This window comes from Canis lupus, chromosome 17, assembly GCF_048164855.1.
Source record: "Canis lupus baileyi chromosome 17, mCanLup2.hap1, whole genome shotgun sequence".
Lineage (NCBI taxonomy): Eukaryota > Metazoa > Chordata > Mammalia > Carnivora > Canidae > Canis > Canis lupus.
In genome coordinates, this window is record NC_132854.1 from 24,991,402 (window position 1) to 25,016,807 (window position 25,406).

General features: G+C 34.1%; 1 long non-coding RNA gene and 2 pseudogenes across 1 annotated transcript in view; all 3 read right to left on the reverse strand.

The window, feature by feature from the left end:
- LOC140608335 (uncharacterized) overlaps positions 1-25,406 on the reverse strand; it is a 44,917-nt gene that overhangs the window by 14,931 nt on the left and 4,580 nt on the right. The window lies entirely within an intron of this gene.
- LOC140608332 (small ribosomal subunit protein eS21 pseudogene) lies at positions 11,892-12,144 on the reverse strand (annotated as a pseudogene).
- On the reverse strand, positions 22,460-23,681 carry LOC140608333 (proline-rich protein 19 pseudogene; annotated as a pseudogene).

Here is a 25,406-nt window from a genome sequence, read left to right on the forward strand (position 1 = left end):
CCCTTCAGAAGAGAATGACCCCATAAAGTTCATCATATTTAAGATGTTCCAGCAAAGGCCATGAACAAAATGTATTTCACCTATTATTCAAATGATTATTTTATATGTTACAATTTATCTGTTTAATGTCTGTCTTTCTACATTCTTTCTGTAGCTCATCAATGTATTTTTTCCAAAATATAAATTACATTGTTTAGCTAACATTTGCTTTAAAATCTTAGAAATAGGGGCACCTGGGTGGCTCAGCGATTGAGTGGCTGCCTTTGGCTCAGGTCGTGATCCTAGGGTCCTGGCATCTAGTCCCACATCAGGCTCCCTGGAGGGAGTCTGCTTCTCCCTCTGCCTATGTCTCTGCCTCTCTCTCTCTGTGTGTCTCTCATGAATAAATAAATACTTAAAAACAAAATAAAATAAATAAAATCTTAGAAATAAAAGTTCACTGCTTTTTAAAAAATATTTATTTATTCATTCATTCATTCATTCATTCACGAGAGACATATATATATATTTAGAGAAAGCGAGAGAGGCAGAGACACAGGAGGAGGGAGAAGCAAGCTCCATGCCAGGAGACCCACGCGGGACTCTATCCCAGGATTCCAGGATCACACCCTGGGCTGAAGGCGGCGCTAAACCACTGAGCCACCCAGGGATCCCCCCAAAGTTCACTGCTTTTCATGAGATTAGCCCTTATAATGCAACAGTATCTCTGAAAACTAGAAAATGTATGGTTAATCCATCCCTAAAGGTTCCCATGATATCCTCATATAGTGCCTCTAGAGAATGGCTTCAAGGATAATCCCTAAACTGCCCTGGAAAACTAACCTCTAACTGTGGAAACAATATTTGATGAAACTCATCTAGGTTTCCATTAAGCAACTGCAGATATTCATGAGCCAATATTTCTCTCCATTGTGAAAATTCTGTACCGTATCAGAAGTGATAGTGGTTTGTATTTATTTGGATAAGCAGAGACAAAATTAAAATCTGAGGCAAAGACAGGAGTTCAATCTAGAATCTTCCACCTACTAGCTTTGTGAAATGGGGCAATATTCTAAACTCTCTCTCAGTTAATACTAGGATCAATTACTTTTTAAAAAATTATTTCTTATAAAAAGTACCTGCTAATCATCCTAAAATAATGTTGTTGTGTAATTTTGGGCTTTCTGCCCTTTTCTTAAATGCCACTAGAAAAACAGTTTTAACTTCATTCTGGAAGTCTAGATACTCCAGTTTTATAAACTCAATTCAGCCATTCAGTAGAAACTGGGGAACTAGGGATTTTCCTGCTTACACTTTTCTATTGGTTTGTACACTACATTTTTGAGACATTGTTCTCAAAATATATTCTATTTATATAATGGATATCCTATCTTCCTAGGTCTTCTGTTTACCTTATTTGGGTATTTCCAGATCCTCTGAGTGAACATTGCTTTGTGAATTTTAACAGTGCTTTCTAATGCCAGGACATAGACTTGGTCAGAAAAATCTTGGTGTCCAGCAGTTTCCAGTTTCTTATGGCCGTGTGTTTGATTTACCATGCACATGTGTCTGAACATTGCTGTACCACAAGGGTGACAAAGACACCATATTAGATGACCAGTGTTTCTAATGGTCTGATCTTGCTTTTTGTCTCTGTTTCTCAAAATTATGAGGTGACAATAGAATTTCCACCATTATTGTTAATGAAGCCCCAATCGACCTGCTCTCTGCTCCCTTTTTCTCTCTCACAGATGTAGCGTTCTTTAATCTGCAAAGCAATCACATGGCTTGTCCTTACTATTTCTCTTGTAGGTTCCTCCAGCTGCCAAAAATAATCATGGTGAAAGCCAAACATTATCCAAATAAAAAGAGGACTCCTTGAAGAAGATATAGCAGAGCATTCTCTGTTTCTTTTGCCACCTTGTAACTAATACATTGATAATAGTGTATCCTCAAATCAAAATCTCAATCTATAAACACAGAACTTGAAATTTCAATTTCCAAGGGTTCCCTTGTATAGTCTTCTCATAATATGTGAGGCACTATAATCCCAGGCACTCTTACCACCCCAGATATGGCTATATTGTGCTCAGGTTTGTATCAGAATTCCTATCCGACCTGTTTGAAGCTGTCTCTGCCTGATAACTACACCTTCCTTTCAGGAAATGTCAGCTTTTTCAACAGGTAGATATTAATCCTTAATAGTGCTTTGATTTTATTGTTATAAATAGTGATGCCAATAAGTGAAATAAGTCAGGTAAGGGAAAACAAACACTGCATTATTTCACTTATATGTGGAATCTAACAAAGTTGAACTTATAGAAACAGAGTAGATTGGTGGCTGTCAGGGGCCTACAGATACTAATAATTATTTTTAAAGGGAAACATGTAGTAATATATTAGAGAGGGAAAATGTTGCTAGTTCAATTTCATGAGAATGGTTTATAATTTTTTTTTCATGGCAATAGACAAAATCTTTAAAAATACTGAGCTGGAATGTCCATTATAGCCAAAATATGGAAAGAGCCCAGATGTTCATTGACAGATAAATAGATAAAGAATTTGTGGTATATATGTACAGTAGAATATTACTCAGCCATCAAAAAGAATGAAATCTTGCCATTTGCAATTATATGGATAGAAATAAAGTGTTATGCTAAGTGAAATATGTCAGAGAAAGACAAATACCATATGATTTCACTCATGTGGAATTTAAGAAACAAAACAGTTGAACATAGGGGAAGGGAAGGAAAAACAAAATAAGATGAAAATAGAGAAGGAAGCAAACCATAAGAGACACTGTAGAGAGGAGCTGGATGGGGAAGGGATAATTGGGTGATGGGCATTAATGAGGGAATGTGATCTAATGAGCACTGTTTTATGCAACTGGTGAATCACTAACTTCTACCCCTGAAACTAATAATACCATATATATTAACTAAATTGGATTTAAATAAGGAATTTAAAAAATTAAGCTGGAATCTACATGGAGTCACATATTCAAATATTTTGTCAAAATTAATTCAGTAATTTTTTTCATACAGGCATCATAATATATATATTCTGTACTTTCCAAAAAAGTCAATCTGACTCATAATTTATATGTAAACACAATAAATTGTAAAATGTTACATTCAAGGGCTGAGAATAAACATTTCAAAATTTTTACATTACTTATTCATTGTTATACTTCCTTTTATCGTTCTACTATCTCTATCCATCTTAATCAGCTTTAGCCTAAAAATTGTAAGAACAAATTTTCCTACTATTTTGATTATCTTAATGTGGTTAGTGTAATTTGCAGCTGGTTGATATGTTCAAAGAGGAAACTCAAAATCTGGAACAGAGTTGAGGCTCTCTTTTAAAATTTCAAATTATTTGGGTATGTTTGTTTGTACAGATAAGACTATGCATTGAATCTTTTTTTTTTTTTAAGACTTTATTTATTTATGAGAGGCACAGAGAGAGAGAGAGACAGAGAGGCAGAGACACAGGCTGAGGGAGAAGCAGGCTCCATGCAGGGAGCCTGATGTGGGACTTGATCCGGGGACCCCAGGATCACGCCCTGGGCTGAAGGTGGCGCTAAACCACTGAGCCACCAGGGCTGCCCTGCATTGAATCTTAAATAGCAATGAGTACGATTAAAAAATAAAACTCACAGGAATTAGTGTAACTTTTAGTGATAGAAAGGGCAGATGACCAATTTGGAAAACAATGGTGAATGCCTTCCACGGTTTGAAAAAAAGCTGTTTATGTACTCGAGATTAGTTGTGTTCTTATCCTTTCATCTGCCTGTGGATAATCTATTATTGGGAATAATATATAATATTTATTCATACCGTTAAAATGGCTTATTGAGATTCAACACTGTGGGATGCTTAGATGTAATCAATAGAGATTGCGCTTTGGTTTCCTATTTTATAAATAGACTCATCACATTTAAAAAAAGATTAGCATCCTCTATAATAATAAAGCAATAAGTGTGTGTGTATGTGTGTGTATGTCTGTGTGAACCCTTAGTAAGGGATATATAAAACACTTTCAAATAAGTGTTCAAATTAGAAGTAGTTCAAAGAATGATTGTTTAGCATGAACTTTGAAGGAAAATTAGGTGCAATATTCATGAAAGAGAACAATTCTCTGCAGTTTCAAAAGGTGAAAAGGATGTATGGAACTGTTGTATCACTATATTATATATCTGAAACTAATATAACACTGTATGTTAACTAACTGAAATTAAAATAAAAACTTAAAAAAAAAGGTGAGGAGGAATTCCTAAAATGACATTAATAAAGACAATTGCAATTACCAAAATAAAAAATAATCACTTCAATTTGTGTGTGAGTATAAAGAGAAGTGAAAAGTCTAACATACATCAATAGAAATGAAAGCAGAGCAGGACAACTATGGCTCACACAGGGAAGCTTTACTTTTTCATTTCCTTCTTCTAGTTAAAATACTTGAGTAACTCCTTTTTGTTTCATATTATTGCCTCTGATGATCTTCCCAAATTTCTCTCTATTCATCTTCAAAAGTACCACCTCCTCCTGTCATTCTAGTTCTCTAAAAATTCTAGATTATTTATCAATCATGATTTCATTTTCTGCCTCCTGAAACCTATATCTTTGTGTAAACCTTCTTTAGCATTATTGTTGCTTCTATTAACACACTTAAAACATAATTCTAACTATATATTTAATTCTTCCAGAGAAGACTATGAGCTTTCAATTTCAGGAAACACATTCCATTATATTTCTAGCCTTAGAATCCACTATAAATTCTGAATATAGTAAATGTTTAATACTACATTAATTTAAAAATGGCCATTTAAAAGTTTCCTTTTTTACAAGCATCTAATCAGGGAGTGTAAGACCTTACTAAAATAGGAAAATATTCAGAGGTATTCATAAATGCCTTGTTCTTATTATTGAGAGTTAAAAAAAAAAAACCTCTGAATTTATGATAGATAACAAACATGCACTTAATTCGTGCCTTAAACCTGAAAATTAACTTTCAATATTTGAAAATTATTCCAAAACTCAAATGAAACTAAGTTTTTATAAGGAAAAACTTCAGATGCCTTCCATACCCTACTCTGCTCCAAAACATGATTCTCCAAAATCCTTTCTTATTTTATTTTCACATTTCCAAATAATATATCTATTGCATTTTCTCAGTTTTAGACATATTATTAACTTATAGTTATGGAATATATCTCATCATTTTATCTTCTTCTGTCAAATATTATATCACTATTTTTGTTAAATCACAATTAGGACTATAAATACTATTTACTTCTGAATCATGTAGTTTTCTTCTTTTCATTTGTTTTAATATTTTGTTATTTCTTGACTTAATATTTGCTTTATTTCTAATTCTTTAGTGCTATGTATTAAATGTGCAGGAACAATCATTGCCATTATTTTGCTCAGAGAGATAGCTCCAGCTTCAATTTCATACTATTAATATTAAAATGATCTATTTTTGAATAGGTGTCTCTGCCACATCTTCCAAGTTTTATTAATGGTAGTTTATTCCACATGGCCATGTGGCTTATAATTGATTTTTAATGAAAGTAACAGAAATGCATGCCAAATTGGCTTAGCAATACCAAATTTACCAATCCTCATCAAAGGATATTGCAGAGTTGGGCCATGATAAGGTTGATTGTTTTGGTGGTAGGGTAATTTATATTATTACCAAAAATGGTTGCCATATCACCGATGTCTCTGTCAAAATTAATTAATACTTCCCAACCTTTAGACTAATCAGACATGAGTTCACAAAGGGCTAGGCTATGAGATACATCCTAGTTATACTATGCTGTGCTCAAAATTGTCTCTTCCTTTTCCATCAAAGTATTACGAGTTTTGTTTACATTATTTTAATTTTATTAAAATAGGAACTCTCCAGATTTTTCACTGAAATGCTCTTTTGATCCATTGCAGCTTCATCAGAAATACTTAAACTTATATGAGTCCCAGGGCAATAAAAAATATTTCTAAAAAATTTTGATTACATTTAGAATGACTATACAACCTCAAACCAAGAACATCTTTGAGAAGTACTCTTATTTCTCAAGAGTATGAAATACGATAATATAATTAATATTTAAACAGGATAAAACAAAACTTGCTGTTGAAACAGCTGGTTAACCATTTTCATATGTTTTAACACCTCTAGTTCATCCTTCGCATACCTGCTAGAGGTTGTATGCACATTGATCATGCAATATGGTTGTTTAAACAAAACCTTTTAATAACTACCACTGGTTTAACATATCTATAGTGTCATCTCAAGATCCTAATAAGTTCTCTCAAAAATCATTTCTACTTTCTTAGAAACTCAAGAGAATTTCCTACGTGCCATTTATATTATAATGATATGATGCTTTAAATGATATTTGGGTCTTTTTTTTTGTTTTTGTTTTTGTTTTTTTGTATTTGTTTTTTCAAACTCTGTTGTAAATTTCTTGAGGTTTTAGGCACCACCTTTTATAAATCTCTGTATTCTCTATAGAATCCAACACAGTGCCTTGCATGCATCAAATACTTAGTATATATTGAGTAAATGAATTTTATGTATGAAAGAAGACAGGCAATATCTAATAAACAGAGAAACTTCTGGGAAATCATTGACTTTTTAAAATCTTAAAGGTCATGTTTCCCTGCACTGGCTATTTTTTGTAATTTATCAATGCTGACTGATGTCACACAGCTAATGTGATTTTTGAAAATGTGGACTATGGTGAACTTCACAAGGGAGTTAATTCAAATGTTCTAGAAATTAAGCTATGTTGAATGTGAAGTCATTTTCTTAGCTTATTTCAATTTAGTGTATGATAGTTGTATGTTTGGCAGCACCTCTTGACACTGGAACTATCCATGATAGCCTTATTTCTTTTTCATATTTCTACCTCCTTTTTCTGGTGAGGGAGGGGTTGCAATCACATCCTGTGCAACATCCTGTATGTGTTACACACTTTTAGAATCATATAGTAAAATTATCGCAGCAAATATGAACATCTTAAGTTTACTCTTAGGTTGGATTAATTTTATGTTGATGTTTTTATTCATGAGGCATTTGAGCCTTTGTTTCAATCAATATGAATTTGTCTATGTGTTTCTGATTTAAAACTTGAAATGATTCATATTTAAGCTTAGAAATGTGTTCTTTCTGGGCAGCCCAGGGGGCTCAGCAGTTTAACGCCACCTTCAGCCCAGGGCGTGAACCTGGAGAACGGGGATCGAGTCCCATGTCGGGCTCCCTGCGTGGGGCTTGCTTCTCCCTCTGCCTTGTGTCTTTGCTTCTCTCTCTCTTTGTGTCTCTCATGAATAAATACATAATAATAATAAAAAGAAATGTGCTCTTTCTTTCTCTTCTGCTTCCCTCTCTGTAACCTTCCTCTTCTCTTTTTTTCTCCCTTATTATTCTCAATATTTCCAAAATATAGCACTTGGGATACCTGAGTGGCTCAGTGGTTGAGAGTCTTCCTTTGGCTCAAGTCATGATCCCAGGGTGCTGGGATCTAGTCCCACATCAGGCTCCCCACAGGGACTCTGCTTCTCTTTCTGCTTGTATCTCTGCCTCTCTGTGTCTCTCATGAATAAATAAATAAAACCCTTTAAAAAAAATGGCTCTTATTTAAAATTTATGTAAAATTAATCTAAATTAAATTAAAATGATTCACCAAAAATATGGACAGCCACCATGGAGATTCAGAAATCCTCAGCAAAACACTGAGTGACACAAAACCATGGGAGGGACACACTGTCCAGTATAAGGCATGCCTTTAAATATTATACCCTGCTAATAATCATGCATGCATAAATATTTTCCTGCAAATAAATTATTCCCAAAAGGAATGTGTATAAATATAAGACAAAAAACCTAGATGAAAAGTTAAAAGATAATATAATATTGACGATACGGAATTTTCCACATGATAATTCTAATTCCATATTCCATTCAAAAATTCGACTTTCTATCATCAATTTTTAAAGCATGCAAATAGATTCTGAAATAATATGAAACAAAATGCCTGCCTTGACAATATGGTATGCTTTTTTAGATCTCAGCAAATTATTGCCTTCTTTTATAATCACCTAAGAAACTCAATGTATAACCAAAGTTAGAAATTCTCTACCCCTTGAAGTCTGTGCCTTTGGCCTGACATCTGGGAATTCAGTAAAAGATGAAAGGACTTCTAGCATCAGCCTTTGAACACTAGTGCTAATCCCTTCACTTTGGCTTCAGAGCACTGTGCAGTTTAAGATAATAAAGACATCCTTTCACATTTTATTGGCAATAATGTCAAGGATTCTTAGTCTTTCCACAAGAAGTATTATACATATATATGCATAGATTAAATATAGAATTTACAATGCCAAAAAGTCTGTATTTTAATATGGAGTTTATGATATTCATAATAATCAGTCACTACATTTACACTGCTAGTTGTCTATAATAATAGTAATAGCTTATGATGAAAAGAATGGTTGGTGTGACAAAAATATGTAATTTGATAGAGAAATTATGTAACTGGAAGGCCTGAGTTTGACTTTTGTCGAGACATGAAAATTAATGATATTTTCACTACATAGCATATTAAATTTTATATACTTACACCAGTAGGCAACAACCATCTGGAATAAACTTTAACAAGTGTTTATAAGTTTCTAAAGTCACCATACATGCTAACTTTTAAAGAAAGTTTCATGAGATTGAAAACCTTAAGTTGAAAAAAAATTAAATTGATAATATTTTTCAAAACTGAGGATTTTCATTTTACTAACAGAAATTCCTTTGGGGTGGGACACCTGGGTGGCTTAGTGGTTGGATGTGGCAAGTCATGATCCAGGAGTTCTGGGATGGAGTCCCACATCGGGCTCCCTGCATGGAGCTTGCTTCTCCCTCTGCCTATGTCTCTGCCTCTCTTTCTCTGCATCTCTTATGAATAAATAAATAAAATCTTAAAAAAAAAAAAAAAAGAGAGAAACTCCTTTGGGGTGCCTGATTTCTGCTCAGATTCAGCTCTGTGCTAAGCAGGGAGTCTGCTTGAAATTCTCTCTCTCTCTCTTTTTTCTTTTGAGATTCTCTTTATCTCTCTTTGCCTCTCCCCACCTATCTCTCAAAATAAGCAAATAAATAAATAAATAATAAACAAATAAATACATCTTTTAAAAATAATAATGATAGAAATTCTTAGTTTGGAAAATAATTCTGAAAGTTTATGCTGTCATAATTAAGAGAATACAAAGTTTTTGGTTAAAGGAAATTAAAAAAATATTTCTTTCCCCTTATCACTATCATGATTGATTAGATTTATCTAATGTTTACTGTATGCCTAGTACAGTTAACCCTTGACCAACAAGGGTTTGAACAGCATGGGTCCACTTAAATGCAGATTTTTTTGATACACTACAGTAGTACTATAAATGTATCCTCTCTTCATAATTATTTTCTTAATAACATTTTCTTTTTTCTAACTTACTTTATTGTAAAAATATAGTACCAAATGCATACACAAAATATGAGTTAACTGACCGTTTATGTTATTGGTAAGGCAGTAGTAGGCTATTACTAGTTAGGTTTTTGGGGACTCAAAAGTTATAGGGGATTTTCAACTACAAGGGCAGTTTAGGCCCCCTACCACTTTGATGTCCAAGGATCAATTGTACTGTTTTGTTTTACTTGCTTACATGTCTTACATGAATTGTTTGCATTTAATTTCTCAATAGGCTAGAATCTCTTGAATTTCCTCATAAAGATTGAATTTTTGACTACTTCATGTTTATATGTTTACCCTAGCAACAATCAGAATGCCACCCAAAGGATAGTACTGAGAAAATTCTGTTTAATGTTTTAACTGAACAAAATGGTGAAAATGAGTTAGTCCACAAAATGTAAGAAATGATAGATAATGTGTGACTGAAGTATAGAGATACTCTGTGGGTGTTTTTAAGCCAGAAAGTTTCACAAATATTACACGACTAGAAATTAATTTAAGAAATTTCTTCTAAAAATGCAAATAAGCCTTTCCTCTCAAGAGTTAACAACATGAGGTTAGTTTCTTAGATATTCATGTGTATGTCTGATAAATAGATTGCTTAACAGTATAAATTGGGATTTCTATGGAATGAAAAAGTGTGTTTATGGTGGGGGGAGGGCAATAAGTGTTAATTGCACAAACTCATTCGAGTGGGATGCCACCTTGGGGGAATTTAATCAAATTAATGTAATATTCATATACCACACCGTTCCTTCTACAGATTTAATATATGGTTTAAGTATTCCTACAGCAATACTCCATAATCATAATTTTTTCTCAATTTAAATAATCACTAATTCATTTTGGTTTGACTGTGTATAATATTTACATGTTTTTATAAGTAAAAATAGTAAAAATAATCCTTCTTCAAATGTTATAGGAAAACATAAAATTAAAATATTGACAGTGTTTTTAATCCTTTACCATGAAATTGCAAAACCTCTTAGATTATTTATAATCCTACTTTTTAATAAAGGGAAATACAATATTGGATTACACAATTAACAGAATTAGTTAAATTGCATTTGTATTTAGTGAGCACTTTTTGGTTTAAAACATTTTCATAATTTTAATTTTCATACAGCCTTATTGCTTTTCTCCTAATCACAGATCTCTTGCAAAGAATATATTTAGTTAGAGTCACTCTCTAAACCATTAGAATCTAATTTTTGCCCTAGTTTTTCCATGACTGGAGTTACCAAATTCTCTAGTCACCTCTCTATGACAACATCCAACATGTGCATTTGTCATCATCTTTCTTAACCTCTTAATATCATTTGGACATATTGTTTACTGACTTCTGCTTGAAAAACTGCTACCTCTTTTCTTCCACAACAGTATCTGCTTTTTTCCTCTCACTCGTTCTCACCTTCTCTTGCTACCTCCTCTTCTTCTATTTGACATTTAAGTAATGCCTGATTTTTTACCTACATTATTTCTTTCTAAATTTACATTGGTCCAAGGTTTAATTATTATCAATACATGAATAATTTCCAAATGTTTTTCCTCAAATTATATTTGCCCTAGGAGATAAAGATATCTACTTCCAAACACTTAGTCCCTTTCCTCCAGCTCTTGGAAATCACTGCTATGTTTCCTGTCTGTATCAATTTGCTATTCCGGATATTCATATAGAAAGATTCATACAACATGTGACTTTTTGTATCTGGCTTCTTTACATTACATTATGTTTTACAGGATCACATATGTGGTTGCATGTACCAGAATATGATACCTTTTAATTGATGAATAATGTTCCATTTCATGGATTTAGTACATTTTGCTTTTCTCTTCATCAGTTGATGTATTGAGATGTTTTCCTTTTTTACTTATTGTGAATAACGTTACTATTAAAATTCTTGTACAAATTTTGGTGTGTTTTTGCTTCACTTGGGCTTATACCTAGAGAAAGGAAGTAATGGGTCATATGGTAACACTATGTTTAATGTTTTGAGCAAAACTAATTTATAAAGCAGCCTCATTATTATCTATTCCCAGTAGCAAGGTATGATGACTTCAATTTCTTCACAACTTCACTAATGCTTGTTATTACCTGTCTTATATTCATGCTGTGGGTATGATGTGGTCACTTATTGAGGTTTTAATTTGTGTTTTGTAGTGACTGATTATATTCAGCATCTTTTCATGTGCTTATTCTCCATTTGTATACCTTCTTTGGAGAAATGTATGTTCAACATCTTTGCTTATTTTAAATTGGGTTATTTGTCTTTATATTGTTGAGTTATACAAGTTCTTTATATATTCTAGATACTAGACTCTTATCAGATCTATAATTTACAAATATTTTCTTTTTGGGGGAAGGGGGTTATGACAAATATTACACATCTGTGATCCTCCGCAATCAGAAGTCCTTTGGAATGGTGCCACCAGCCTTGACCAGTTGGAGGATGGAATCATATACTTCACTGATACTGCAAATGGCCCCACAGATATCTTAGGTTTTAAACTGGCTGTTCAACCAGGCCTTTCACCTTGTCAATCTCCATCATGTTCATCTGCATGGATGCATGGTCCTTAGCCTGGATGATTTGGTTGTTGGCAGAGTATTTCTACAACACATATAAGTCCAGGAACTCATAGGCATTGTTTTGCATGGAGTACAAGTGCAGAAGAATTTACAAATATTTTTCATCCTCTTTGTTATCTTTTTTTTTCCTTTTCTTAATTTCACTCACCAGACTCTTTAGCACAATATTTAATAGAAATGGCCTGAATAGGGGTGCCTGGGTGGCTCAGTCAGTTAAGCATTGACTCTTGATTTCAGCTCAGGTCATGTTCTCAGGGTCTTGCGATCGAGCCTCACCTCTGGCTCCTCACAATCTGCTTGAGATTTTTTCTTTCTCTGCCCTTACCCCTGCTCTGTTATATGCTCTATAAACAAATAATCTTTTTTTAAAAAATATTTTTTTTATTTAATCATGAGAGACAGACAGAGAGAGAAGTAGGGACATAGGCAGAGGGAGAAGCAGGCTCCATGCTGGAAGCCTGATGTAGGACTCAATCCTGGAACTCTAGGATCATACCCTGAGCTGAGGGCAGATGCTCGACTGCTGAGCCACCCAGGCGTCCCTAAATAAAGTCTTAAAAAAAAAAAAAAAAAAGGAAAAGAAATGATCTGAACAGATATTTTGTCTTTTTTCTAATCTTTGTTGGTGAAATGCTTCAGTCTTTCCTATTTAAGTACAATGTTAAGTATGGGTTTTTCTTAGATGCCCATTTTCAGGTTGAGGAAGATCTCTGCTTTCCTAGTTTGTTGAATATATATATATATTTTTTTTTTATCGTGGAAGAGTGTTCCATCTTGTGAAAGACTTTCTGCATCTATTGAAATGACATATTAGCTTTTGTCATTTATTCTATAATATGATGTAATCCATTAGCTTTTATATTTTGAACAACTCTTACATTCCTGAGTTTATGGTTGTACCTGAGTTATGAGATTTATTCCTCTTTATGTTTTGTTGGATTTAGTTTGCTGGTATATTGTTGAGTATATTTTTGCTTATATTCATAAGTTATTCTGGCCCATAATTTTTTCTTGGTGTAATACTGGCATCAGAGTAATACTTATAAAATGAGTTGAGAAATCTTTCTTTCTCTTCTTTTTAAGAGAAGAGTTCAGGAAAGATTGATGTTATTTTTTCTTTAACTACTTAGAAGAATTCACCAATGAAGCCATTTGGTTTTTATTTTATTTGTGGGATATTTTCTAATTAATAACATCACTTTACTTCTCATAACTTATTCAATTTTTCTGTTACCTCTTAAATCATTTCCAGTAGATTGACTCTTTCCAGGATTTTGCCCATTTCAGCTAGATTATCTAATTTGTTGTTACACAACTATTTATTATATTCATTTTTTATCATTTTTTAAATTTCTGTAAGGCATGTAGTATGTTCCCTCCTTCCCAATGTTAATAATTTGAGTTTGTTCTTTTGTTATCTTGGTTAATATAGCTATGGGCTTCTCAATTTTATCTTCTAAGAATCAAGTTTTGTATTTTTAAAAATTTTCTCTATTGTTTTACTAGTCTTTATTTCATTTATTTCCACTCAAATCTTTATTATTTCTTTCCTTCGGCTTACTTTGAATTGAGTTTGCTTTTCTTTTTAATGTCTTATACTGGCCATTTGCTGTATTACAGGTTGTTTGTTGAGTTAGTTTTCTGAGCTATCTCTGTAAAGTCTGTATTGTTTTGCACATGTGACGACTGAGTTCTATGATGTGTAGCTTAGTGATTAATTAATGTTTAGACAGAAATTTATTCAAGTTCCTGAAACCAGTAAGTCTCCAGTCTTTGACAAAGAGCTCCACACACACATTGTGGTATGCTTTCAACACTCAGCTAGTCAGTTTACAACTCTGCTTTAATCTCCACTTTCTGCCAGTACAAAGTCTCAAGGTTTGTCAAAATTGAGATCTTGGGGCCTTTTTCAGATTTCTCTGAGTATCTGCACAGTCCTACATGTGTAAATAGAGTCTCAGGGAGTTTTTAAAGACACCTGTGGCCTCTCATTCCCTAGCTGTTCGTTTTAAGTTTCTTTGGTTTGTTCCACTCAATTATTATCCACTCCTTCAGATAATGGTGATATTAACTGATTATCCTTAACTATTTTCTCCTCCATGGGAAAAGACTGTGCATAGTGGAGAAACTCTGAGTCAGATCAGTGTTATACAGGCTAACAATTTACAATCTCTTTGAGCCGATAGGCAAATCAAATAGTGCAGAATTTCTAGAAATTGGGTTCAAAAAGGAGTTTCAACAGCATTCTACCCTCTACAAGTCTGCAACCCTTTATTTTTTATCATGATTTCAGGCTGTTGCTTTTAGAGAACACTGTGGAGCTGGAGACAAGGATGGAAATAAGGCAAGAAAAAATGCCACAGTTTACTGTTCTTACTAAGTTCCAGCTGTTTTTCTTAAAGAAATTCTCCCTAGATTTTTGCAAGACTTTGGCCAATTTACAGATTTATAAAGAAGCGAATTCTCACAATTTTTGTCAGTGTCAGTGTTTTCATTATTTTTATGAAGATACTTTATATAAGTCCTTACTCTGGCATTTTCACTCTTTAAAAAATATATATTTATATATTTATTTGAGAGAGGGAGGAGGAGTAGAGAGAGCAAGAATCTCAAGCAGACTCCTGCTGAGTATGGAGCCAGCTGCAGGGCTTGATCTCACAACTTTGAGATCATAACCTGAACTGAATTTGAGTCAGACACTTAAACAACTGAGTCATGCAAGTCCCCTCATTTTCACTTTTTTTTTTAGCTGTTAAGATAAGTTAATATTGCTTTCTTAAGCAACTTGTTCCTACCCCTTGAATCTAAGGCCTCAAAACATATTATTTTAGATTGCATAGTAATTATTGTGTTCATATTTGTAATTAATAGTGAGGTTAGAGCCTAATATTTGTATTCTCCAGATTATAAATTAGATAAGGATATTGTCTTTCTTGTTCATTGATTTGTTACTAGTACAAGTACAGTGTCATTCACATAATAGAACTGCTGTAAATTTTTTTATGACTAACTAAATAGGTGAATAAATGAATTTGAATTTCACCTAAAAGTATATTCATATACTCCATTTCAATGACTGTGGTACCCCAGAAACTGAAACAACTCAAGATCAATTTAGTAAAAATTTATGAAACCAGAATGAAAGTTTAAAGATATGGTCAGTGGGCATCTGGGTGGTTCAGTTGCTTAAGCATCTACCTTCGGCTCAGGTCATGATCCCAGGGTCCTGGAATTGAGCCCCTCATAGGGCTCCCGTTCAGCAGGGAGTCTGCTTCTCTGTCTCCCTCAGCACCTTCTCCTCACTCTTGTTCTCTTTCTCTCTCTCCCTCTCAAATAAATAAATAATCTTTTTTTAAAAAAATAAAGGCTTTTCTCACTCATATCAAATGTCTGTTGATATTTACATGTTTACCTGTTGTTTTAATCCATATTATCTTCATGGTAGAACTCGGGCTGAAAAGGGAGCTTTTATCTTCAACATTGCTACTTTCTATGGAGGAGGGAAAGGACATTGCTAACCATATCTCCCTCTTAAAGCACTCTTAGAAATGCCAGATGCTATTTGTGCTTACATTTAATTGACAAGAGTAAATCATATGGGCAATCCTAATTCAAGAGGACACACTCACAATTCTTCAATAAAGTGGTATACAAAAGTTACATGGGCAAGCCATGTGGAGAGGAAAAAATAATCTTCTGTTGAAAAGAAGAGCAAATATGCATAAATAATATAGCCTACCATAATATTGGCCCCCAGTCTAATGTTAATTCTACGAAACCACACTAGACCTTGCTATTTTTGCAAATAGATTAAGCAACAACAATAACAACAACAACAACAACAATAAGAAAAACTTCACTAGAATATTATTTTAGTGAGGGCAACATGTTAAAAATTGGCCTACATAATGAAAGTTCCATTTCTAGTAATGTTCGATAACTGAGCTTTAAGGTGCTTATATAGAAAGTGATTCTACTATATATGAAAACAATTTACTGCAGAGATTTGTTCACAGTTCATTAAATAGCTGTTCAAAACTGGCCTGAAACTTTCCACAACATGTTTAAGATTTGTAGAAATGACACTTTGGTTATAAAAGTAAAATAAAACATTACTTTGACTCCTGACATAACTAGAATGGAAACACATCAATCACCCAAAGCCTGAAGTACAACATGATGCTCAGTGCTGAGAAAGTCTCCTTAAAAATATCGTTTGAGAGACATATTATGATCTTCTTTTTTTTCAATTTTTTTTTCAAAAATTAGAAGTTCAGAGAGACCTTAATAAACAGCACTTAAGAAACATCAGTACCATATATCCCTTTGAGTGCATGTTTTACTGAAGTCAAATAGAAAAAAAAGAAAGAGAGAGAGAAGGACACACTCTCAACAACTTAAATGTTTCATCTATAAATAACATTTTTTTGTATAAGCATTTTCTAAACCTAATTTTTCATGTTCTTAGAAAAATGAAACAGATCATTCAAAAATTTCTCTTGGGTCTTACAATGTGCTAGGTGACTTGAAGAATACAATTGAAATGTACAAAATTCCTGCCCTGTGATAGCTTACAGATAAGATGGTAATTTAAGGCAAAGTAGACAATTAAGAATAAAAAATTATAAAAGCTATAATGCAAAATGCTGGTTGAAGACAAGTTTCAATTTAACTATCATAAGCTTTTTAATCCAAGCCTAAAGATGAAGAAATAAACAAAGAGGTTAATAAAAAAAATGTATATAAAATCATGAATGTCTACATATTTTAGATAATACATATTATATCATATACATATATACATTTATTATATTTATTAATTTATTTCTATTTTTGACCTAAATTCTGTTTTATGCAAAATAAAATTATGTTATATTTTATATAAAATACTAACATCAACAACACACAGGAATGGAGAAAACTTTAGTATATATTTTCTGACACTTTGGGAATCTTCTGTATCATCCTCAGAAGAATTCTAGCAAACAAGTGAAGTAAGCATTCAATTTGGGACAAGAAGCTAGTGGAAGAGGATAGCTTGAAAATAAATAAAATAGTACATAACAAATTGGATGGTAGATGTACTGAAAGTAGTGCTTAGAGCAAATTTATGTTGCACAAGAAGAAAATCTGAAAAATAATGAGCTGAAGATCAAATTCAGGAAGTTACAAAAATACAGGAGAATAAAGCCATGGAAAGAAAAGAGAGAATAATAAAGATCAGAGCAAAGTATAATATTATAGAAGAGAGAGATACTGAAAAGACTCCTAAAGTTGATATTTAAAAAGCATCAACAAATTTAACTAACTTTAGACAAGTTGATAAGAAAATGAGAAGGAACCGTTAAAAAATATTAGTAACTGAACTTTACATCTAAAACTAATGATGTATTATATTTTGGTCAATTGAATTTAAATTGAAAAAAAGAAAAATTACTAATAAAGATATATAGATATATAATATATAATATAGATTTTAATGGTGATATATAGATATAATATAAATTATGTATAATATACATATATAAGATTTATAGGTATGTAAATTTATAAGATAGATTTATAGGTATAAAAATTAATAAGATGATATGGTGTGTGCATTTAGGACAAAAAAAATTTTTTAAGGTTTTATTTATTTATTCATGAGAAACACAGAGAGAGAGAGAGGCAGAGACACAGGCAGAGAGAGAAGCAGGCTCCATGCAGGAAGCCCAATGTGGGACTCCATCTGGGGACTCAAGGATCACACCCTGGGCCAAAGGCAGGCGCTAAACCACTGAGCCACCCAGGGATCCCTAGGCCAAAAATTTTAAATTAGGAATGATTTTCCAGAATTCTAGAATGTTGTTAAAAATTGACTCAAGAGATTAGAGAACACAAATAATTCCAGAATGATTAATGGAAAGGACTTAGTAATTTTTTTTTCCTAAAATAGAAAATACTAGCCTAAAATTTTTAATTAGCCAAACATTCAAAGAATAATTTCATTGTATAAAAATTATTCTAGTGTATGATAAGAGGGAACACTATTCAACTTATTTTAGTAAGCTACTATAATATTGATACTAACACATGACAAGAAGCACATATAAAAGGGATAAAATTTCATTAAGTAGATTAAAGAATTAAAATCATAATGACCTTAACAAATATAGAAAAGTCATTGATTTATCTGTATATCTATTAACATGAATTCTTAGTAAACCAGAAATAGTAAATTTCTTTATCTTGATAAACAGAATTCTCAAAAATCTATTGAGAATAGCAAGGTTAATTATGAAACACTAAAAGACATGCTTTTTTTTTTAGAAAAAATATGCTGTTTCAAAAGAGCAAGAGATGAGTACCTACTGTATACAATGCTATTCAATATGTGTATGCAAATATTATATGTAAATACTAACAAGAGCAATAGGAGAAAAGAAGGGAAAGAGAGGGAGGGAGGGAGGGAGGGAGGAAGGGAGGAAGGAAGAAGGAAGGAAGGAAGGAAGGAAGGAAGGAAGGAAGGAAGGAAGGAAGGAAGGAAAGAAGAGAATAAAATGAAAAGAAAGAAGGAAAAGCTAAAAGAATTGAGAAGGAAAAAATTTCTGTCATTTTTCCAAATGATATGATTGCCTACTTTAGAATACAAAAACTCCACTGATTATCTAGAGTTAACAAGACAGTTTTTCAAAATTAGTGAAAAGAAATTCAATAGACAAAATATAGTTGAATATCTGCATATCTGAAACAGTTAAAAATACATATTATAAAAATATATAAAATAACATAAAACACTAATAATATAAGAAAAATATAAAAGCATTTATGAAATAATCTATGAAACTTTATCAAAAGATATTTACAAAGTCTGAAATAAATATGTGAATATATGATGGTCAGGGGGTTAAGATTTAAGATACAATGTGAAAATATTCAATCCTTCCAAGTGAATCTATAATATTGATGAAATTCCAATCATGACACAAAAATTGTGAATCTGAAAAAAAAATGGATAAATTCTCAGTATACTAAAAAATAGAGCAAATTCTTCTCAAGCTGATAAAGTATGTCTATAAAAACCTATAGCTAACATCATACTTAATGGTGAAAAATGTGAAACTTTCTCACCAAAATCAGGTACAGGCAAAATCCCTTCTCACCACTCTTTTTCAACATCATGCTGGAAGTTCTTACTAATGCATTAAGAAAATGAATAAAAACTATACGGATTGGGAAGGAAGAAATAAAATCGCCTTTGATCATGGATGACATAATTGTCCATGTAGAAAATCTAAAAGGATCAACAACAACAAAATTCCTAGAAGTAATAAGTGATTATAGTAAGCTTATAGGACTCAAGGTTAATAAAGTTCAATCACTTGCTTATATACCAGCAAGGAAAAAGTGGAATTTGAAATTGAAGACACAATAATATTTCCACTGGCATCTGAAAAAGGAAATAGTTATGTATATATTTAATAAAAATGTACAAGATCTATATGAGGAAAACTACAAAACTGATGAGACAAAGAACTAAATAAATAGATATTCCATATTCATAGATAGAGACTATTATCAAGATTTCAGTTTTTTTCCACCTTGATCTACAGATTTAATGCAATCTCAATCAAAATCCTAAAAAGTTCTTCCATATATTCCACAAACTGATTCTAAAGTTTATATGATGAAGCAGAAGACCCAGAACAGTTAACAGAATATTGAAGTTGAACAAAACTGGAGGACTGACACTACCCAACGTCTAGACCTACTAAATAGCTACAATTATCAAGGTAATGTGGCAGTTGCTAAAGAGAGACAAATAGATCGATGAGATAGAACAGAGACCCCAGAATTAGACCCAATCACTAAATATAGTGAACTGATTTTGACAAAGGAGCAAAAGTAATACAATAGAGCAAAAATAGTCTTTTCAACAAATGAAGTAAGAAAATCTGGACATCCATATACATAAAAATGAATCTATAGCCTTTACATCTTTCATGAAAATTAACTCAAAATGGATCACACCCTCAATGTAAAATGTAAAAGTTTAAAATTCCTAGATTATGAAATAGGAGGAAATCTAGATGTCCTTGGGTATGAAAATAATATTTCTGATACAACATCAAAAGCATGACTCATGAAAGAAATAACTGATAAACTGAACTTCGCTAAAATTAAACACTTCTGCTCTTCTAAAGACAGTGTCAGGAGAATGAGAAGACAAGCCATAAATTGGGAAAAAAAAAAAATTTGCAAACGGAACACCTGATAAAGGACTGTTACCAAAACATGCAAAGAACTCTTAAACTCAACAATACAACAGATGACCAAGTTAAAAAGTGAGCCAAGGACCTTAACACACGCTCCCCCCCCCACACACACACACAAAATATGTGGATGGAAATAAGCATGTAAAAAGATGCTGCATATCATTTGCTCAAGGAAATAAAAATTAAAATGACATCACCATGGACCTATTAGAATGACCAACATCCAGAACACTGACAACGCCTAATGTTAGCAAGGATATCTAGCTACAGGAACTCTCACTCATTGCTGGTTGGAACGCAAATTGATAGACACTTTGTAAGACATTTTCGTGGTACCTTAGGAAATTAAACATACTCTGACTATATGATCCAGCTATTGTACTCTTTTCTTTTTAAGATTTTATTTATTCATGAGAGACACAGAAAGAGAGAGAGAGGCAGAGACATAGGCAGAGGAAGGAGCAGGGTTCATGCAGGGAGCCTGATGTGGGACTCGATCCCGAGGCTCCAGGATCATGCCCTGAGCCGAAAGCAGACACTCAACCACTGAGCCACCCAGGCGTCCTGCAATTGTACTCTTCAGTATTTACCCAAAGGAGATGGAAATCTGTGTCTTCATAAAACCTATACACAGATATTTATAGAAAATGTACTCATAATTGCCAAAATTTGAAAACAAAGATGTCCTTCAGAAAGTGAATAGATGAATAAATTGTGGTACATTGGACAATGCAAAATTATTCAATACTAAAAAGAAATGAATTATCAGAGCATTAGATGACATGGAATAAATTTAACTGCATATTATTAAGTGAAAGGAGATAAATTGAAAAGTCTACATACAGTATGATTCTAACTATATGATATTTTAGAAGAGGCAAACCACAGAGATAGTAGACTAGTGGTTTCTAGAGATGCAGGTCACGGAGACTTTTTAGGGCAATAAAAGAAATCCTATGATACCATAATTTCATGCATTTGTCCAAATCCATGGAATGTATAACACCAGGAGTGAACTTTGGAGTAAACTGTATATTTTAGATGATTTTGATGTATGTATCAATGTACCACTAGGGTAGGGGATGTTGATAATAGGAGAGGCTACACATACATGTACTGGGGCCAGAGTACTTGAGAAATCTCTGTACATTCCTCTCAATTTTGCTGTGAACCTTAAACTGCCCTAAAAAATCAAGTTTTTTAAAGACAATTGACTAAGTGAAATTCATTTACTTTTTAGAATCTGAATAAGGAATATAGATATCTATATCTTTAGTACATCATATACATGTGTGTATATATCCATTAATTTAACTAATATGATTAACTAATCATATGAACATGTAGGTACGCTTAAAGAAAAAACACGGGAATCCTTACTACTAAAGTCATAAACTAGACAAATCAATTTTTCTGCCTATAACCAGTATCACTTTACTTATTTTTAGCAGTTCTAGCCAATTAGTTAAAACATCAGTTTAAATAATAGGCCAGAAAAGAAAAACTTGGAGGCAATTTAGTAACTTGCCTACAAAAAAACATAGATCCCCCCAGCAAAAAACCCCACTCTTTGTAAAAATAAAAAGATTCACTACAATGGTATGTTATAAAATTAATATAAACATAAACATAAACCGCTTTCCTTTATTATAATTAAAACAGGATATTTGGGTGGCTCAGCGGTTGGGCTCCTGCCTTTAGCTCAGGTCGTGATCCCGGGATGCAGGATGGAGTACTGCATTGGGCTCCCTGTGAGGAGCCTACCTATCCCTCTGCCTGTGTCTCTGCCTTTCTCTCTCTCTCTGTCTCTCTCTCTCTCTCTCTGTCTCTCATGAATAAATAAATAAATCTTAAAAAAAATTAAACCAGCTGACATGACAACAAACAAATCTGTTTATAGTACAACCAAAGTATATATAAAGTTTATAAGAATAGTTTAGCATCTGTATATCTATATTTTTATTTATATTAATATCTACAGAGAGATGAGAGGGAGAAAGAAAAGGAGAGAGAGCAAAAAAAAAAATAGCAATATCTACTGAAAGACAAAAAGATTAAAATAAATGGAAAAACATAATGTGTGTGGGTTTTTTTTTTTTTCCATGTAGAAGTTACTTTATTGAGATGATTAGGAGTGCTGGTTTCCTGTCTCCTGTCCCGTCCCCTCAGTACAGTGTCATGGGTGGAAAAGACCAGGCCTCTGGGCTGCTCTGGGCCACTACCCAGGAGAGGCTGGGCAGTGGGGCAGGGGGGCTGGGGCTCCAGTCCAGGGCAGAGGTTCTGGGCAACAAGGGTGATGGTGGCTGAGGCAGGTGCTGTTTGTGGCCCAACCCCCCAGTACTGCTGAGGGGATGGTGTGGCAACCAGCCAGATGCTTTTCAGCAGGTCAAAGGCTGTTGGGGGGCCTCAGGCTGCCCCAGATGGTGAAGGCAACAAGGGCAAGGGGGGTGGCCAGGGACCTTTCGGTGGTGCCAAGCTCCCCCTATGCACCATAGGAGTGCTGGAGCTGTGAGGCATGGCAAAGGTGAGCTCCTTTGTCCTCTGTTGCCTCCTCTGCCTCCTCTCCCCTGGGCACTGGTCAGGGCTGTTGATCCAGGAAAGTGTCATTCTTTGGCTTTCAGGGCCCCCAGGCTTGGTCCCTGGTAAGGGCAGCTGGCAGCCACGGAGCACCAGGCTGAGGTCAGGCTCACAGCCATGGCAGGCCTGTAAGGTGCTCACAATGGCATCCCTGGCTTCTTGCACTAGGTTCCTCCTGGGGAAGGCCTGTGGCAGAATCAGCTGGCACTGGAGCTCCTCCAGCAGCTGCCCCAAGCCAGGGAGCTCTGCGGGACTGGAAATGGGCGGGCCTGGGCCTGAGCCTCAAGGCATCTGGTTCTCCTTGCCTCTTGACTGTAGAGCTGGTTCTTGTGCCCACTTGGGCTTGGGGAGGGTATGGCAGGGAGTGACGGGGTGCCTGGTTCCAGGGGCCCACCACTAAGCAGCCGAGCCACGTCCAGAGATTTCATCTCATGGTTGAAAAGACCCCGGTGCTCCCGGCTCAGCCAGTCCTGGGTTATGACCACAAGCTTGGGAGCAGTAGGGGCCACAAGAGGATCCTGACTGGTCACAGAAGGATGCTGACAGGTCAATGGCCACGGCTGCCCATCAGGGACTCATTATGCTCCCGCCTGGTCTTCCGACGGCAGACTCCACCAGGTTTCTCAGGCTGCTGGAAAGGCTGGGGGGCTGGCCCCGGGGGTCCATAGGGTCCTTCTCCTGGACCAATGAACTCCACCCCCACACACCCCACGTGGCTGTGGGGTGCAGTGGCTTCCTTTCCATGGTAAGCCCAGCTCCCGACACACTGGCCTCACACTGAGCCTCAAGATGAGAAAAGACAGAGTTCATTGTACTTAATAAAATGAAACTCAAATTTGTCTGATAGAATAAATATGATAAACTCGTCAGGAAAAGCATTTTAAAAAGTGTAATGAGGTAAAATAATCTTCAGAGATATGAAAAGATGAAAGCTAGAATAATTAACACTTTTTTACCATGATCAAAACATATAGACAGGAGGTCAGAAATAACACCAAGATATACATGAAATTTAGTCTACAATAAAAGTAGCATTTTTTTTTTAAGTCAGTGAGGAAATAAAAATGAATCTTACTGGAAAGAAGTTATATGTGTGTGTATTTTATGTGTGTCAAGTTATGTTTTCCCTTTACTACAAAAATAATTTCCTTACAGATCAAGTTTTAATGGTAAAGTGAGAATATAAAAATTAGAATAGATTGTGCTTATTAGAAACACTTTTTTTAAGGAAATCTTTGCCAAAGAAAGGAGAGAATTCCTTCTTTTTACCCAGTACCTGATTAAAGCTTGGCTTGATTGTAGAATGAGACAACACTTAAAATACAAATATTAGGGGAATTTTTAATAAAGAGACTTTTATTTTTCATCAGAAAAATGGTATACACATTATATACTATTATGTTGTTTTTACATTCTATTGAAAATGGGACGTTTTTATATAAAGTACCTAGACAGTTTTCTACCTTTCTACTCCTAACTTGAGAAGTTTAGTTTGCTCCTTTGTTAATGATCAGGTTATGAGACAATTAGGATCTATTACACCACTTTTCTCTTTAAGTACTGCTCGTAAGGATAACTTTTTCTAATCTCTAATATATTACACATATATAATATTTCTGAAGAGAGAAAACGATAAATTAATTCTGCAGAATATGACATGTTTTTTGTTGTATCATGCATAAAAACCTGTTAGGATTTGAATATCAGGCTTAGACTACCATCTATAAGGAAAAAAAGTTATACTTTATTAACTTCAGTTTGCCTTGTTTTTTTTTTTTTTTTTTGTTGTTGTTTCTTTGTTTTCTTTAAATAAGGGATAATTATAACCTCGGAAACAAATCTGAGCCTCAGGATGGGACTCTGCAAGGTTCTCCTAGCTTACTTAGTTCAAAAGTCACTTCTAAATATACCATATGCCATATACCATTAATAAGTTATAATGAAATACAGACATATCTAACTATATAAAACTATTAAATACTACATAAAATAATTTATCAGAATATAACAAACTGAGAAAATAAGGCAATGAGAATTCTCATTTTTTATTTATTATTATTTTTTTAAGATTTTTTAATTTATTCATGATAGACATAGAGAGAGAGAGAGAGAGGCAGAGACACAGGCAGAGGGAGAAGCAGGCTCCATGCAGGGAGCCTGATGCGGGACTTGATTCCAGGTCTCCAGGATCATGCCCTGGGCCAAAGGCAGGTGCTAAACCGCTGAGCCACCCAGGGATCCCCCAATTCTCATTTTTTAACTAATACAGAGCTGATATAAATGAAGAAATATACCACAGTTAATTCACTTGGAAAACAGACAGAATACATAAATATTTAAAAGATCAAAGATTGGGCACCCCGGAAAAACATAATGTGTGGCTCAGCAATTTAGCGCCGCCTTCAGCCCCGGTCGTGGTCCTAGAGTCCCCAGATCAAGTCCCATGTGGGGCTCCCAGCATGGAGCCTGCTTCTCCCTCTGCCTGGGTATCTGCCCC